Here is an 18,188-nt window from a genome sequence, read left to right as displayed (position 1 = left end):
CCCTCCACGATGTCTGTGAGGGCTTTATTTCATCTCGCAGAACTATTTTATCTTGCTTCCTGTTTTTATCTGCTCATGAAACTGACACCTGCTCACATGCACGCACGCACGCACAACAACACACACACACACACACACACACACACACAGTGGCAGCAGATCCAAATGAAGTGTCTAAATATGGTGAACAAAAGGTCTGCAGGGGAGCGAAAGGAGAAGCGGAACAAAAAAAACAACATAAGTAATGAAATTATAACAATACAGAGAGAGGGAGAGGTAAAGAGAAACAGAGAGAGAGAGAGAGAGAGAGAGAGGGAGACAGAGAGAGTAGGGTTGCCACAATGGCAAGGAACAATCGTGCCGCGTCAATGGAAAAAGAGAGGTTGGGTAGGGGTGGGGGGGGGGGGAGGGCTATCTGGACAATAGAGCCGGTGACAGGAGCACAATGGCTGCAGTGTTTTCAATTAGACATTATCTCATAGACAGAGTGGCAGGTCTCATTGTGTGAGGGGGCTATTTCAGGGCTGCCTTTGTGTGGGGCAGTGCCACACTCCCCCCCCCCCCCCCTCCTCGCTTCTCAACTCCCTCTGCCCCCCCCACCCCCCACCCCACCCACCCCCTACCCCCCCGCCCCCACAGAGGCCCTGTTTTTTTCTTTTCTTGCGTGTGTGTGTGTGTGTGTGTGTGAGCGCGTGCACGTGTGCGTGTGTCTGTGGAAAGAGAGCAGGCCTTTTATGTGGCCTGTTATTTGCTTTCCATCAGTGGAGGGCAAAAAAGAAGTGCGGCTGGCTGCGGAGGCCGGCCCGCAGACCCACGGAGAGACGGAGGGAGAAGGAAAATGGGAGGTGGGTAGGGTGGGGGACTGGGGGGGGGGGGGGCTACCTCGCTTCGACCCCGTCCGGCTGACCCGCTCTCGATGTTTGGGCCCGCCGTCGACTCGGTCTTCGGCGCGAGCTCCTCGCTCCTTCCAGAGGATTTCTCTCGAATATTGTGCGCGAAGCTATCGACTCAATCAGGCCACTGCGGTCGGTAGTGTTTTGCGAACAGCAGCTCGCGCCTTTCGGCTTGACATGTTTCCGCTGGCAGATGTGTTTGTTTTGCCGCATTCAGCGGATGATGGGTCGGAAAAGAGGGTGTTGCGGTCCGCTCGCTTCTCAGAAATAATGCGAACTTTTTTCTTATCGGAGGGGGAGCATCTCGAGCACACACGCTCACACGGACGCCTGTTGACACACACACACCAAAAACGGTTTGGTTTGTTGGCAGGCCTCGTTCACCCTGTCAGCCCCGTGCTCCTGTGCGGTTGCATGTGCTGTTTCTCACCTTGACTTTTGCATGTTGGTGAAGACACCTCGGTCTTGCTAAATGCACACATAGGCAGATCTGCCTTATCGCTGCAATATTGTGTCAGCTAAGCAGAATGATCTTATGAGGTTTTTCCACTGTTGGTTTTTATCTCAGAGTGTTGTCAGTCTGTGCTGGGGCTCTCCCTTTGGTGTGCAATGCTTACATTCCATACTTATGGTTGATGTCATGGGTCACATTGTTACAGGAAAAAGGTTTCACTGTAAAACTATATCCAATTTGTCAGAAAATCATTATCTGCAATTCACAACTTTAAAAAAAAATTCAACTGATTGCCTCAAAATGTTAACAATTTTATAAACTGTGTCATGATTGCTGATAACGCTTACGAAAAAGAGCTTTAGTAATGCTGTAATAAATATTATAAGGATACTATATAAATATCATAACATTTTAACATATAATGCAACTACAGGTCAAAAAATATACCACAGAATATCGTGTAGTATCACCATAGGAGATCAAAAATACCATTGAGTATGATAAGGTCACTATAAATTCAGTATTGAATACCACAGACACAGTAAAAGTCTCTATAGGAATATTATAGGAATATGACTTTTTGTAGGAAACCTCAATTGTCCACTGTGAGTCCATCGCGGCTTTCCAATCAATAATCATTTTCTCAAAGCAGGTGTCTCTATTCACAAATAGTAGATGTCTCATTTTGTGACAACATTCTTCAGATCTCGATCTGACCAGAGAGCTTTGCTATTGCGACAAAGATAGTCGATGTGAGGGACAGGGTGACGACTGCTGCTGGGGAAAGTGACCCAAAACCTCCCTTTGCAATGGCTAGGCCTACTTCTCTCTTAGTCCAGTGCTTCTCGTGTCTATTTCAGGGCTCTGAACCAGTTCTGTGACCCAACAAACTCAAATGTGTCTTTCTGCGGGGCGAGCCAGAATCATTTCTCACCCCCGATTGATAAACACTGCTTTCATAAGAACCAATGGTAGGACCTTTTTTTTTTTTTCACACATCTATCAGTAGGCTTCAATCATATGCTATCACTGCCCAAGAGGCTGCGGGTTTTCATTCCAACCAAACACTACAGCAGCTGATTTTACTGATTAGTTCCTCCTCTCTGGTTGAAGGTGTGCTAATCGGTGAGATGAGCTGCTGTACTGTTTGGTTGGAATGAAAACCTGCAGACTCTTCAGTCTCCATAGCATATGATTGAAAACCACTGGTCAACAGCGTGCTGTACAACGTCCTGTAGAGGGATTATATTTGACGGACAGCGACATGCAGGAGGTGGATGTTCAACGTCAACCCAAACAAGCGCAAAATTTTCAAATACAATATAATGCCATGGTAAAACTTCATATTAAAACAGCTTTGGAAGCTGTTTTGAACTGATATCAGAAAGATATTTAGGTCCAGATTAAAAAAAAACAACGCAGGTAGCAGCTATGGACGACTACAGACATCGTCCATAGTTGCTACCTATTTTGGTGCTATACAGGTTTTCAATGTTGTCATATCAACTTCGATTTAATGCCAAAATGTTTGCTGGGTATAATCACGGACGCAGTATGCAAAGTGCATGGTTTTGGTTATTTAGTGTGCGTACATGTGTGCGAGGAAGAGAGTGAAGCAGCAGACTGTGCAGTCAGCAGCCCTCAGATAGAATAGATATCCATCTAATGGGTGAGGGGAGAGAGCAGCCGAGTGGTCTGATTCCAATCTCTACCATCAGGGGCTAGCAACCTCAGAAAAGAAGGGCACACAGGAAGAGAGTGTGGGTAATTGACTACAGTTGAGGTTGGGGTTGTTATGACATGTTGCATGTAGATTAGGTTGGGCTGCTGATGCACAACAAGCAGCCAGCAACTGCCACTGCTGCCAGAAGGGCTTGTGTTGGTGCCGCGTTACAAAACATACATACATTCACATATTTGCTTTCTTCATGTTCTTTCTTATTTGTCACTGTCATATATCGGTATGGGAACACTTCACTTAAAGTGCATTGTGATGCAATATAACCATCAGACAAAGGTTAGAAAATTACATTCAAATAGAAATCAGTTGCCCCATGAAGTATTCAACCACTTACATCCTTTGTACATTGTTTGTATCCTGCTCTGATTATAATAAGTATGCACTCACAATATGCTTATATGTCCTTATGAGCACCACTTCAAGTAAAGTGTTTAGTACATAAACCGGTAGTACATAAATTCACATATTGGTTTTCTGTGTTTTTTTTTTTCTTTTTGGTTGCAATTTTTAGCAATTTTTTGTTTACTTCATATTGGATATAAGTAATTTTTGGGGGGATTTTCTCATATCATACATGTGTTCATTTTTTTCTTTGTCTCAGCACATTCTCCTGCCGTTATTTTGCACACCCTCATAGTGCAGCAGCTCATATTTTTTCATACTTTTTATTCATGCATTTCTACTTAACATGTTTTTCTTACGCGCTGAAATTATTAGGTTTAATGCTCCCCATTTGCTCTATACTTATTTATATTCTATTTTTGTTTGCTGTATCCATTTAGTTGCTGTTGCAACGGCTCAATTTCCCCTCGGGGATCATTAAAGTTTCATCTAATCTTACCTCATCAAAAACAACTTGGCACACGACCATGGAAACTCCGGAGCTCCGTGAGCAGCAAATATAGGAGTTCAGGTCGGACAATATGGAGGCCGGTGATGCATTAGCGCTTCAGCCACCAACTGGAAGAAACTACAGCTAACAGCGGGCGAAGGTGCTGCAGCTTGGCCGCAGACAGAGCAAACACAGCAGGCTGGCACCGCTCGGCGAGCCTTGGCTGGCTTCGTCGGCACAGACAAAGGTGCACGACCTGAAAGGCAGAGAGGGAGAAGAAAGCTACGAGATTCTGAAGCTGGCAGTGTACTTGCTGCTGAGACAAAATTCGCCGGTTCGTCCGGACAAAAGGACACGTTTACGGGGGGGGAAACGAAGTGGCGCGTTGGCCTCGGCCAACTCGTGGAATTCTTCGCTCACCGCCGGCTGGTGTGGGATCATCTGCATTTTTTGGTCTTAAATATTACAATGAGTGGCCGTGTGGGAAAGCGTGGGAAAGCGCATAATTTTCATGCGAGTGTGGAGTGTCATTAAATGAACAGTGTGAAAGTGTAGTGAGAATACAAATATTTGTATGTGTGACTGTGGTTTGATTTGGGGAGAGTTCGTTGTAAGTATACCATCGCCTCAAGGTGTGTGTGTCTGTGTGTGTGTGTGTGTGTGGACTGTTTTTTGCTATCCGTGTGAGAACCAATTTGAGTTCTAGACCTATGGACTAGGGACATTTTTGCGAAGTGGGGTCTTTTTTTCTTCAAGGGGTTAGTTTAGGGTTAGGACTTTGGTTTAGGGTTAAGGTTAGGTTTAGGTTAGAGGGCAGTGGTTCTTAATCCTGGCCCTCGGGACAAGAGATAATCCACCCATCAGTGATGCATGAGACCAACAGGTTTGGTCCATTCCAGGCCCTGCGGTCAGGCACAACCAGTGGCAGGACATCTTCTCAGACAGGAAGTGATGCGGTTTATGTATCAGGTAAACAAGGAAGAGAATTACGCTGCGATCTGTGGACTGTTTTGGATTCTAGTAGGTACAGTGCAGCATGGCAGAAGAAGCTAACAGCGATCCAGAAAAGAAGAATTAGATCTTCGAAAAGTCTCCAAGCAAGAAGAAGAGTGATAAGCAGCAAACAGCAGCAGAGACGCAAGACGTGACATAGCACGGGATTTTATCTTTTATCTAACAATAAATGGTGCAAAGTCTAATGGAAGAATATGTCTTGATTACAACAAGGAGTGAACCAGCATGTGCAAACCAGAGGGATGGACACATTTTTATGCATACTGATTGTCTTGTAAATAGTAATGCGGTTTTGTGTGGAGTGTCTGACTTTATCATTATTGTTGAAGTGCCTCTGCAATAAAAGCAGTAGAACTATTTCAGAATGTATTTCATTACAAACACAGCAAACATCTCACAGAAATGTTATTGCACAAACAGAAAATAAATTATCATAGAAATACCAACATATACAAATTAAATATCTCGAAGATCCTGAGAGTTATCTTGAGTTGTCTTCCCTCTCAGGTATCAGACTTGAGGAACTCAGTAAAGTCTGCAGTAGCTGTGTCTCCAGACAGCTGTGGATGTGCAGCCTGTCCTGTGGAGTCCTATGATAATTAGACACAAATGGCATAGTGACAATTACAGTGTAAATTGTATGTTGGTTGTCAGTTTCAAATATTGTTTTTTGTAGAAGACAGCTGCCACTGTAAATGAATGTAGCCTATATACTTGGCAAACAGGCAATAGGTACATGTCATAGTCTTTTGCTAACATTTTGGTCCAGTCTACTTTGCTGTAAAGTTATCTTTCAAACATGGATCATTAGCGATTGGGGAAATGCTTCAACAGAACTCCAGAGTCAGCCTTAGAAGCAATAGACTGGATCAAATATTGAATCCTAGCTATATAGCTGTATTGATTGTGACTTGCATCTTTACTGAATCATGTTTACACGGCAGTAGTAGCATCATTAGCCCGGGGTAGCTAGCAAGCTTTCCTGAGGAATGACTTTTACAGATTAAAGCTGCACTAAGTGATTTTCTGACCGCTAGAGGGTGACAGAAACCGCAAAAACATTTGTCAACAAACCACAGCAAAGCTGGTGGACTACGGAAGCCCCCAAGGACAAACGCATAAAGGCTAACAGCTACGCTAAACGTACCTACAGAGAAGTGTCGGCGGTTAGCTTCGCTTTGCCAGATTTTTCTCCCGCTGAAGGTCACATGTCCCACAATGACAAGTGAAGAGGCAGGTAGCAACTTTACTAGTTTAACAAGTTTACTAGTTTAACAACTTTACTAGTTTAACAACTTTACTAGTTTAACAACTTTACTCGCTCGCTTCATGGATTCCGCCATTACGACAATTTATTTCAGGAATGGGAGGTGGAGAGCGCTGCTTTTAAAAAGCGAGGGAGGAAACGAGCTAGTTTAAAAAAAAAAGAAAAGCTACTGAATGGGTCGGGAGGAGCTTCGATTCGGACCGACTTTGACAACAAGCTTTAGAAAAGAGGTGAAAACAGCAACACAGCTGGCTGCTGTGTGTGGCTATTTGTTTACATCATAACGTCTCACGGAAATCTCCACATAGCACACGTTAGTTTCAGGATTGGTTATAGGGTCTGAAATCGCTTATTGTGAGTTTAACATTAATTTTAAGCTAGCTTACAATTAGTACAATTAGTTGTAGTAAGCTAACTTTTTTGACATTTTGTTTGAGGCCACAGTGTGATTATATGACTGTGTGCGAAAAACAAATGAAAAAATGGTACAAGGTTAACGCGGTTTGAAGACATCTTGGTTTCTCCACGTCAATAAAGGGGAATTTGGGATGGGAAATCATGGTAATTGGAGGCAAAAACCACTGAACAGTTACCCCTCTATGCCACAGGCAGCTGTGTACTTGCCGCGGAAACATATTTCGGGCAGGTTGTAATGAAAAAGGCCACGTTTGCAGAAAAAAAAACGAAGCAGCTTTGGACTGGCTTGCTGGCCGAACTCTTTTCGCACACCAGCCCCGACTGTGTGACCGTCTGTGATTGGTCTAAAATATCACATGACTGGTTGTGTTGCTGTGCGGAAAAGCTTCTCCTTTCCTCTTCCGGTTCAGTGCCTTTGTCATCTGTTTTTCAGCACTAGCTACAGTAAAACAGCTTCTAAATCCTCAATTTTCATCAGCTGTCTTTGAACTGGAACTACTGGCCGATTCTGGTGGGCTTATTTTTACTTGTTGGGGGAAGTTGGGAGCCGAATTTCCCTACAGCGCCACTAAAGTGTCCAGGTGTGCAATGGTCATGAAAAGTGCGAGAAGCTCGTACGCAAAGGTACACGTTTGCGTCTAGCCACACAGAAAGCACGAACCTCGCCTTCGTCCTCACAAGTATAGCCATACAAACATGTGTGTGTGTGTGTGTCTATGCGTGTGTTTGTGTGTGTGAGGCTGAAAAGACGAACTGAGGAGAGAGAGAGAGAGAAAAAAAAAGGGACATGAGTTTGAAAGCAGAAGAAAAGAGAAAGTGGAAAAAAAAGGGAAAGGGTAAAAGAGAGAGAGAGGGAGATGGAGAGAAAAAGGAGAAGTGTAGAAAAGGGTTTTGTAATCTCGGTATAGTGGTGTTGTGCCGTCTCCATGGCGACAGGCACAAAGGCCCGTGGTTGGCCATTGACGGCTAATTGTATTCTTCACAGCTCTTTTGTTAATTGTTGTCTGCCCAGCTCCCACTTCCTGCTGGGCCACGGCACAAAGCCACGAACAGGAGGGATTAGAAATGGCACATCAGCTACCCCAATGCACAGCCAACCTCGCTCCCTCTCTCTCTCTCTCTTTCTTTCTCTCTCTCTCTCTCTCTCTCTCCCCCCTCTCCTTTATTTCTCCCTCTCTTTCTTTCTCTATCGCTCTCTCTGTCCCCATAGAGCCTCGCCTCTCTTTATCTTCTCCTCACTGTGTACAGTCCCATGACCTCGCCGATTCCCTTTCTTTCTTTGATTCTCTTTTTCCTCTCTTTGTCTTTCTCTCTTTCTTTGCCGCTCTCTCTCTCTCTCTCTCTCTCCTTGAGGTCTTCACTTTTCCCCTTTCACCTCTTTCTTCCAGTCTTTCAGCTATTCAGCAGAGGTGACAGCAGAGGTGACAGCTATTCACACAGATGCAGACAAGGTTTCTGTCTTAGTTTTATCAAGGTGCAAATGGCCGACCCCACCTGTGTGTGTGTGTGTGTGTGTGTGTGTGTCAGAGGGATTCAGATCCTTCAGATCCTTCATTAACATCGTTGCGCGAGCACACACACACACACACACACACACACACTCCCAGTCATACAACTGGAACATTTACTAGTTATTTATTTTTTATTAGTTTGATTCAATAGTATTTAGACACTTTGGCAATAAGCTACTGTCCATGTAGTATTCACTTCAGTAAAGCTGATTGAACTGAATGCATTTAATTGAATTGAATTTAACTGAATTGAGTTGAGTTGAGTTGAATTGAATTGAACTGAACTGAATTGAGTTGAATTGAATTGAATTGAATTGAACTGAATTTACGATTGAAATGAAGAGTGATAGTCAGTTGGAAGATGGGGATTTAACTCATCGATAAGTGTGTAAATACGGCGAGGGACTCGGTTCCCCCGGTGCCATAGATTATATTGACGAGACAACACCCCCCCCTTCCTCGGTCTATTCCTCATTGCCCAGCCTCCCTCCCTCCCTCTCCTCTCTCTCTCTCTCTCTCTCTCTCTCCCTCTCTCTCTCTCTCTCTCTCTCTCGCTCTCTCTCTCTCCCTCCCTCTCTCTCTCTCTCTCTCTCTCTCTCTCTCTCTCTCTCTCTCCCTCCCTCCCTCTCTCTCTCTCGCTCTCTCTCTCTCCGGACCTGGAAATCAGTCCCTCTCCCTTTAAGTGGGAGGTGAGCGGCAGGGCGCTGCGGACGGCGAGTGTTGGAAACCCAAACCAGTAGGAAAGTCAACCGGGAGAGAGAGGAGGGCTGCGCGCTCTCTCCAAAACATTACGCACCGCCGATAACGCACACGACGCGCATTCGCCGTGTCTCTTCTCCCCCCCCCCCCCGCCCGCCCGCCCCCTTCCCACCACACCACCACACATCGTCTTCTCTACCATCTATCATCTGTTCCCCCCCGAAGGACCAGAGCAGAAGTCCGCACGCACAGCCGACGACCAGCGCTCTGTCCCCAAACCGCCGCGCTTTGCATGCGGTGAGCTATTAACCGGGGAGAGAGGAGGAGGAGGAGGACGGAAGTTTGTGTTTTTTTGGAGAGCTCCGGGCGCACCGGGACTGGTGAGTGGAGACGCCGCTGTGCGCCTGTATCTGCTCAGAAATCGGGTTTTAACGCTTGCAATGCATCGGATATAATGTCATATTAAGCGAACCGTCGTTTCATAAACAAATCATTTCGACAGTGTGAACTTAGGCGTCAATTCACTGGCAAAGTCCCTGCATGTAATACCATTTGCCACCAAAACTTCCAAATCGACTACAGACTGTAGACTAAGTGGAGCAAAGACTGATGACTGACAATATATTATTTGCTCAGTGTGATAAATTATAAGATGTAGGTCACCAAACTATCAGCTGATGTGAAATTCTAACTTCTAAAACACATTTCTGGCTATTTCTGCTTGATCTTTGCTCTCCATTATACTGCTAAAAACGACAAGATCAAATGTGGACTCACTTAGCCCAGCCCATACCTTGCCATATCTCAACTGACAGCCTATGTAAAGTTATGTCCAGTATATGTATTCATGTCAGCCTGTATCTGCCGCTGCCATATCTCCTATACCAGGAAACTAGACTCCCCATCTAGTCTTATGTTGTGTCAAAATGAGATCTGAAGTTTACTCTCTCTGACAACTTTATGTGTTTTGTTATTTTTTTTTTGTTTTTTTTTTTCTCTGAATATGCCAGAAGTGAGAGGCTGACAGCGCAGCACGGCTGGCAGCTCACACAATTAACTTGTGGGGATGATGATGATGTCAGTTCTGTTGGCAGATGCAAATGAGCAGATATCAGCAGGTTCCCCAAGAATAGGTACAGAGAAGTGTGAACGTTTTACCATATAGGCTTCAACACCCAAAGCCGACTGGCAGCGATGAGGAATTCTAACTTTATCCAGTTTCAGAGGGAAGAATAGAGGGAGAGAGTTGAACTGGAGGCTGTGTGTTCAGGAAATCCCATCAGGGGAGAATTCAGGACCAGTGCCTAATAATTTATCATATTGACCAAATAATAATATCTTGTCAGTCCACTTTTCTCCCCAGAAATTCAGTCCATAAGTGAAATAGCTTTTGGTGTCTGTTGAGTTGGAGGCCTAACCTTCAAGGTAAAACTACAGTGTACATGCAGTGCTATGCGGCACGGCAGCATTCTAGCTCAGCGGTTCTCAACGTGGGGCCCGGGGTCCCACCCAGGGGTCCTTGAGGGGCCTTCCAGGGGGTTCCCGGCAAAATGAGGAATAGTTCAATTTTCACACTTTCATTTGACTCCCTAGCTGCTGGCACAATGAGAGAATACACTGTGTAAGAGTGGCTGTTTTGCTCATAGGGTTGCACTGTGGCCTCCTCACAGTACAGACAGCTGTAGAAGTGTGTGTAAAGTAACAAGAGGCTTCTCCAGTGGGGTTTTCTTATGGCGAGCAAATGGGAGTCTGTGGGCTCATGTGCATCTATTTGGGGAGGATGGAGGAGGAGGAGGAGGAGGGGGGGGGGGGGGGGTGTCCTTGATGTGGAAAAAGTTTGGGATACCCCGAGCGGAGAGACCGGTTTTTGGACGGACGGACGGCAACGTTAACCGGTTTAGAGGTGATGATGTCATGCGTCAGGACAAAGTCTGTGGCATGTGAAAAGTCTGCAGGCGTCCTGCCACAGCGAGGGCTGAACCGAACGATGCATTTCTAGATTTGGGTGCCGTGTGTGTGTGTGTGTGTGTGTGTGCGTGTGTGTGTGTGCGCGCGCACGTGCACGCTTGTCTTTACAGTGGCTGGCTGCATACAAAGCTGTCCGTCAGTGGGGAGTCCCTGACCTTTCTCTCCGTCAATCTCCTTTCTTTCCTCACTCGTTTTTTTTCTCTCCCATCCTCAGCAACCCTCCCCCCCCCCTCCCCCGTTGCTGCCACCTCTCTTTTTGTTCCTTTCTTTCTTTCTCTCTTTCTTTCTTTCTCTCGTTCTCTCTTTCTTTCTTTCTTTCTTAAGAACTGTGCTGTGTCTAGTATGTATGTTTCTTACCCTCAACTCACATTCAGACGCAAAACACAGACACACACACACACACACACACACACACACACAATCCCAGCATGCTCTTTGATCGGCACAGTGGGAGAACAGGACAGAGGACTTCAGACGTAAAGTGAAGAGCCAGTCTGTCAGCACTACTGTATAGTTCTTACTATATACAGCTCTACTGTCACAGTCTCACACACACACACACACACACACACACACACGCACACACACGCATAGCTGGATAATCTCAAGGAGTGGCGTTTCACCTTTCACCTCTGCCCCCCCCTCCTCCTCCTCCTCCTGTCTCTTTTGGAGCTTTGTCTTCCTAGGTGAATGGGTTCATGTAGGGCGAAAGGTGACCCAGGTCTCTCTCTCTTTCTCTCTCTCATTGTCTCTCTCCCTCCCTCTCTCTCTCTCTCCTGCCATATTCTCCCCATCCTACCTGCACAAGACTTTTTGAGCGTTATTATCTCTGCATTTTTCTTGCATTGCTTTCTAATTGGCGTGTGTGTGTGTGTGCGTGTGTGTGTGTGTGTGTGCGCACCACTTCCTATACATCAGACATCTCCATAAGGGCAGCAGAGCGGACAAAGGTTTTCGCTCTCTCTCCTCCTGACCTCCTATATGGCTCTGGACATTGTTCTCTGTATCCTATTGAACCAGGAGTCCACAGAGAAACACCACAATGGAGAATAATAGTGTGAGACTGTGTGTGTGTGTGTGTGTGTGTGTGTGTGCGTGCTCCTCAGCCTCTCCTTAGCACAGTGTGAGGCCAGGCCAATCACATGGAACAATGCTAGATTTGGTGGGGGGGGGAAAGCCTGTGATCTGTCTAAAAAAAAAAAAAAAAAACCCTCTTCCATGCGTCTGGCTGGATTGTCTCCTTGAGGAATTTTAATTGAAACATAAAAACGCTCAGCTGGCTCGCTGACTTGACGACACACTTGTTTGCGTCCGCACGGCGAGGCTCTGGCTGCTGCCTTAATTGCATTTGCACAGTTACCGGTCTCAGACTTCGCGGACTGCGATGGCGGTCGGTCAGCGGGGTTTTCTTCTTCTTCACCGGTCATAATTCAATTCGCGCGTCTGATTCTTCTCAGTGTATCTTCCTCATCAGCTGCACTTCTCCCTTTGCTGTAGTCTACGCGGGTTCCGGCGTAGTGGATATTTAATGTTGAATTACACGCGGCGATGTCGGTGACAGCCGCCAAGATCAGTGTCGGAGGGACTTTGTTGTGTTTTTTTTTTTGTGGTAACTTTCCAATTGGGTTTAATGCAATCTAAGTGTGCTTACCGTTTTAAAAGCAGAGCAGCGGTCTTTGCATTGCATTTTGAAACCGTGACGACACACTTGGCAGAAGACATATTGCTGCGGTGTGTTGTTGAAGTGCTGAATGCAAAAGTTCTCTCATCAGTTATTTTTAATAAAGTAGTTTTTAAGTTAAGTACCAAAGTAAAAAGTTTCTTTCCCCAACAGATTGAGAAAAATGATGTTTTCAGAAAAGCATTCATTTATGCTTTTCTTTTTTTTTTTTTAACCCTTTAAAGACCTTGTATACCTTACATCAGTTTGATACTACTTCTCATGTTGCATGCTGTAAATTTACATTCTAAAGTTCATTCTAAATTTATCTCGGCCTAAAAATGTGGCTGAACTCTATTCCTGCAAGGCAAAAAGTGGATAAGTTACGTTGAGGTTGGCTTCACCCTCCACTACATCCCTTATTATATATGTAGAGTGATATGTATAGTCATCATTTATGAAACTATTTAAGTTGTCAACATGTCACCAAGACAAATTCCTGTATTCCACTAGTAAGAATCTCCTTGGTGGGAACTCGTCCTTCTCTATCTTCTCTTCCTTTTCTCTCTTTTTTTTTTTTATCTCTGAGGAAAACAAGGTGAGACGGGGCGGGGGGGGGGAGTAATTACAGAAGGGAGATGTTAATCGTTAAGCGAGTCAAAAGGAGAAAGAGAGAGATGCTCCGTGGCGGCGGTGCGCGAAATCATTTCTTTGTGCGGGAAGTGCAAAAAGGTGCGAAGGCTCTCCGGTTCCCCCCCGGCCTCGTCTCTCACGCTCGCCGCTCCCTCGCTATTCATCACGGCACTTTCTGAAAAGACTCTTTCCACCTGTTGCCTTGGTAGTGGAAGAAAAATTACTCTGTAGGAACTTTATAGGAAAAACACACACACACACACGCACGCACGCTTTTGGTCGGTGCTTGTGGGCGGGTGATAAAGTGGAAAGTCTTCTGCTGGTGATGGGCCGCTCTCAGACAGACAGACAGACAGACAGACAGGAGAAAGTAGACACTTATAGACCGCAGAGGACAAAGCAGCCACACACACTGTCCTGTAAGCATCTACACACACACACCTCAAGGTAAGACTCCTGCTTTTACACAAGCTCTCCTCTTAATTGTTTGACACCGGCTCAATAATACGAAGAGCGAGATTAACATGCCGCTCCGCTCGCAAGGTCAAATCTTTTCATCTGTAGGCGTCTGACGCAGAAATGCCATTAAAGCATCAGCTATCTTGAATGTGTGTGTGTGTGTGTGTGTGTGTGTGCGATGGAGAACATATTTTCACACATTTAGGTTATTATACTACAGGAGAAGCTGGAGCTAAATCACTGTTTCTGCATAACTGTGCTTAAAAGTTTTTTCCCATTTGCATTTTCTACTTTGCTCAGCTGTGCTTTGAATACGCGTGAATGCAACAATAAGCTTACAATAATGTGATAATAATGCGGGAACGAGCCTGTGGTGCTTTCTGCTATAAGCGGGCTGTTTAGCGACGGCAGTAAATCAGCGTGAAGAAGAAAGAACGGAAGCATCCTTGAACGCTGCCCCTGCCTTTCTCATGCCACTTTTGAACAGTTTCTAATCCTTGTAAAATACAGCGCTTTAGACTTTTCCTATATGTGTGTGTGTGTGTGTGTGTGTGTGTGTGTGAGTGAGAGTGATGAGGCGGCGTCAAGGTGCAAGCTCCTACAGGACCGAGGTGTGTTTCATTAAGTATAGAGTTGAGAGGGAATCTTTTGTTGAGAAGAAGAACGTGCGGTTTAGACGTAAGGAATTTTGACCTTTCCGTGCGTCTAACCTTTCCCACAATGCCCGTCGCATAACGGCCCGCTGCGGTTTTGGCGTGGCGGCGAAGCGATGACAGAGCAATAACGCCGCGCGTAACTGTAAAAGTAAGCGGGCGGCTCGATCGGTGAGAGAGGGAGGATGATGTTGAGAGTGAGATTCGGAGGCTCGCAGTAGCGGTGTTTAGGATTTAGTGTTGGTTTGCCTGATTGGAAAATAATCGTATTGGAAATGATTCTGATTGGTCAGATGACTGGCAAAGGAGACTTTTCTTTCTTGAGTCAAGGGTTAAGACGCAAATTGATCCGACTGACAGACAGTTCACCATTCCACTATCCACTCTATCCACTGCTTTCCCTTTAATACCCTCCGTCTACTTTTCCTTTTACTACTTTTTCATCGTTCACCAATCCATTTGCATTGCCATCAGAGATGTGGGCACGCACAGATGTTTTGCGTTTGCCGGGACTGGAGACGGAGCTATTATCGGCCTGTCGCCGCCCCTCTTTCCAGCCGATTTGTTTATTTCTGCGCCGATCGGGAGAATTCACAACCGCTCTATTGATGTGTCGACTTACAAATAAAAACATACGAGTTTCCTGGTTCATTTACATGACTTTCTCCCTGCGTTCGCACAACGGCGCTCTGTTTTCATTTGTGCACTTTAAGTTGATTCAGCATCATAAGACTCCCCCCTCCCCATGTGTGTCTGTGTGTGTGTGTGTGTGTGTGTGGTCACTTGCAAATGACCAGAGACCGTTTGTTTGCTCCGCAGCAGTCCAGTGGCATGATTTGCATTTCTTTTGAAAATCAGTGAAATCTAAAGCGACAGTGGCCCATTATGTGTCCGCTTTGTATAAGTTGGTTGTTTGCCTCACTTCAACATTTTTTTGCTTGATAGTCAGCATAGAAAACAGGGATCCGTTCCAACATTTGCTCCAACTATGACAATTTCATGACTTCGAAAGTCACATCATGTGACTGAAGCTTATCGCTGACGGTTCATTTAGATGCTTGGCGCCTCTTGTAGCGTCCGATAAGACAGAACTTTGGGGAAAAAAAAGAAAGAAAAATGTATTTCTCATGAGTTACACGATTCTTACAGACCTCAAGATACAGTTTTTGGACAGTTTATCTTCTTGCCGTGATAATAACCCTTATCTCTCTCCCCATTGCACATACTCTGCTATCTCCAGCACCTTTATTTAAATAATGAGGGTTAAAACATGTAAATCCACCAGGGAAATGCACAGAAAAGGCATGCTGTAATGTATATATCTCTTCATCTACGCCGGCTTGGTGCTTCGCTGCGCTGAAAGATGCGTCCGAGATTGCAGATGGCTACTAAGGACTTCACATGCCGATAGCCGCTCTTAGCAGTTGACCATGGTAAAGAGTGACAAGCCCAAAAAGTTTGAGGTGGTAGATAGAAAGGAGGGATGCAGGTGGATGTAGATGCGGCATTGTATGACTGCTAGACGTGTCAGTTACAAGCCCTAAAATTCGTTAGTAGCTCTACTTCCTCTATTTTCTGTACTGTATGTTCTCATTCGGCGGCTCGATACACTCTGATAGCCTTTGGCTGTTCAGAGAAGGACTTCGGTGCATGTTTTCATTTTTTGACACGTCTTTTGGTTAGCTGAAGTGTAACATAATTGCAGAAACCACCCACATAACCAGTTTTATAGCGCATTATATCACAAACCCAGTGGTTCTTTATCAGCTCGCGGCCCCCAACACAAACTCTGCCTACTCTTGACCCCCTGCAGATCGCATGAAAGTGCAGAATGGCGAATTTTGACATCAAGTGATGAAATGATTTTTTTTTTTTCCTACTTACATAATTATTGCATGAAGCCTAGATGCTGGAAATGTTGATTATTCCACAAGAAAAAAGGCATTAAAGCCTGTAAAGTGAATTTGTATATTATGAATACATCTTGTCAGATTCGATAAATCATCCTGCAAGCCCCGCTGCCAAAGTCAACATCATGTAATGTGCTTTACTCCCATCCCGCTCCGTTTTGGCTTCACTGACATGCTTGATTGGTCACAAAGAGAGGCTGTCATTAACTCCAGTGCCTCCTGTTATAACCTCGTTATTAAAGTGCAACTTCTGGAATCCGAGTTGTGAAAATGGCCCAAATGCTTTTCTACCACCTTGTTTTTGTTGTGTTTTGGAATGTACGGCCGAGGAGCAAATGAGCTACGGATTAACAGAAAAAGAGAAACCAAAAAAAGACAGGACAAAAAAAAAAGCTTCAGAAATGATTTGTTTGCAGGTTGTTTTCATCTGTCATTCCGCTTGTTTTGGTACTTGAATTGATACGGGGGCTCTCCGCACACCCTAACGTAAGAGCCGGTGGAGCGTTCCCTGTTCTTTCTGCCTTGTTGTTGCGTCTTCAGATGAAACGGGGCGTGTAGTCGGGATGTGTCGGCCGGGCTGGGGAGAAGAGGGCCGGTGTGCCGAGCCAGGCGGCGTGTCATTACGGCCGCTCGGCCCGCCACTTCAGACATGATCTCTAGCTTATTGGAGCTGGTTAGGACCTATGGCACAAAAGTTGTTTGTAACATAGGCGGCTATACTTGCGAAACACACACACACACACACACATACACACACACACACACACACGGCACGGACCTCCTGCTGTTTCTCAATGCTGAGACGAACAGGCCTTCTGCAGAATCACCTGTTGTGCTCCTTACTGCTCAAAGGCGTTTCCATGGCAACGCCTCAGAGCCCTGGCCCCTTGGTCTATAAGACCCTCAGCAAACATAGACGCCCCCCTCCACCGCACCCAACCCCTCACACACACACACACACACACACACACACACATATAGTGCGCACACGTGGGTGCTCTCAAGCAGAAGCTGTGAATGGGGTGAGGATATAAAGTGTGCCGGGCTAAAGGGGGGAGCACATTGTGCGAGTCGGCCCTCCTTTGTCTGAGCTAGCCTGAAGGAGCAGGGGGTGGAGAGGGTGGGTGGCTGAGCTTTCTGAAGGAAGAGAGAGAAAAAAAAAATTGGCCTTCATACACATCCTTTCTTCCCTTTCTCTTGTTCTATCTCTTTATTGGGAGTGTGTTTTGTCTTCTTCTCCCTCCTCCTCCTCCTCCTTCCCCACCCCCCCCTCCTCCTCCTCCTCCTCTCTGATAAATGCCACAGTAGCCTTTCGCTAGCCGCCACAATAGACGACCTGTTTCAGAGAACGCGAGGGGGAGAGAGAGAGAGAGAAAGAGGGATGAGAGAGAGAGGGAGGCATGAAAAGAAAAAAGGGCTGCTTTTTAACCTGCGCCTCTGAAAAGCCGAGGAAGAAAGGGGCCGCGACTAAAGCCAGAGTCCTGTTCTCCTCTCTTTTCTCTCTGCTTTCTCTCTTTGTGAAGGGAGCAGTTGTGTCATCAGCCTATTTATACATCTTATTTAGAAAGCCTCCGAGAGAGAGAGAGAGAGAGAGAGAGTGAGTGAGTGAGTGGACAGCCAGAGAGGAGAGAGAGAGAGAGAGAGAGAGAGAGAGAGAGAGTGAGTGAGTGAGTGGACAGCCAGAGAGGAGAGAGAGAGAGAGAGAGAGAGAGAGGAGGGCACAAAGTGTGTTGGAGTTGGATGGAGGCACAGTGGATATGTTACATTTATTCATGTGTGAATCTTTTCATTTTGATCGCTGTTAATGCGTCCAAAGACATGAAGCCACATGTGAGCGTACAGCCAAGCACGCACATTGGGACATTGATTCATTTCTGATGTACATTCATGTGATTTATACTTCAGATTAAAAAGGGAGTGCAAAGCAAAATAATAACCAACGATCAGCTACAGATTCTGCTTTATTTCATTCAATTTGTTCAATATTTGTCCACATACACTTTACATGTAACAAGTACATGAAGTTTGTGAGCAACACCTTGATGCACCCATGCTAAAAATGTACTGTATATGTAAA

This window comes from Centroberyx gerrardi, chromosome 5 (genome assembly GCF_048128805.1).
Source record: "Centroberyx gerrardi isolate f3 chromosome 5, fCenGer3.hap1.cur.20231027, whole genome shotgun sequence".
Classification (NCBI taxonomy): Eukaryota; Metazoa; Chordata; class Actinopteri; order Beryciformes; family Berycidae; genus Centroberyx; species Centroberyx gerrardi.
Note: the sequence above shows the minus strand (reverse complement) of the source record.